This window comes from Arachis ipaensis, chromosome B7, assembly GCF_059453495.1.
Source record: "Arachis ipaensis isolate K30076 ecotype BB chromosome B7, ASM5945349v1, whole genome shotgun sequence".
Lineage (NCBI taxonomy): Eukaryota > Viridiplantae > Streptophyta > Magnoliopsida > Fabales > Fabaceae > Arachis > Arachis ipaensis.
The window spans coordinates 102,448,520-102,449,608 of record NC_142442.1 but is presented as its reverse complement, the minus strand read 5'-3'; positions in this window follow the sequence as shown (position 1 = coordinate 102,449,608).

The window sequence follows — 1,089 nt, the reverse complement described above, 5'->3', positions numbered from 1 at the left end:
AGAGCAGAATTCTCTTCTTGCGAACGGTCATCAGCGAACTATGGTAAGGTACTCTTACTTCCATCTGAAGGGGGAAGGGAGACAGAAGGGGTAAGAACTGGGGAGTTCTTAGTAGGGTCGGGGTTATTAGTTACGTTCATTAATTCTATGTTGTTTAGTAGACTATTAGCAGAATACAAGGAAGCAGTAATTAGAAAACACAGATAAGTAGAGAAGATAGAGAAAACAGATAGTAGAACACAAACAGAAGAATATAAGAAAATATCACAAGCGCAGAGAATAGAATACAAACAAGGAAAGCATACATTCATACCATAAACATAACAAAGGAAATGCGCAACCAAGTATGATGCATGTCTAGCCCTAGTGCAGGTAATGAGCTCATCTGTCGGTTACTAACCCGCTCCCGACGTTATCCAGCAACCTCTGTCTGGATAAGGCTTTCCTATTGGCTATACCCCTATGTACAGGAAATAACCCCTCTCCCACCACAGGGTCCACTACACGCAGGAAATAACACATCTGCCACTGTAGGGATGTACGCCGACTCACCTTCTGTATACAGGAAATAACCCCTCTGCCACTACAGAAATGGAACAGGTGGTCACGGTACTTCTGTAGCAAGAAATAACCCCTCTGCCTTACAGAAATAAAATATGGATCTGTACCGTAGGAAAGCGTTCTCAGTGATCACACCATTATCTATCTGACTGCCTCACTGCAGCAGATGATCATACAAGTATATCTGGAGTTGCATTAACGCAAAAAATGAATAAACACATCTCTTGGGTTGCCTCAAGCAATAAATCATCACATAATCATTCTCATTATCATCATTCATCATCATTCTAATTATTCATCATCATTTTCACATTCTTATGCAGTACCTCTTTCTCTCTCTATTCAATCATACTGTACAAACTTTACATCTTTCACTTTTACAATATCCTGGCTCAAACCATTTCTCTTTATCATATTATTCTTTTCTCTTTGTATCTCTTTACTTTACTCTGGTTACTCTGTGCTTTATGTTACTTTATTCTGCTCTGATTTCTCTGTTTAACATGTGTATTTAAAGCTTATGTAAAT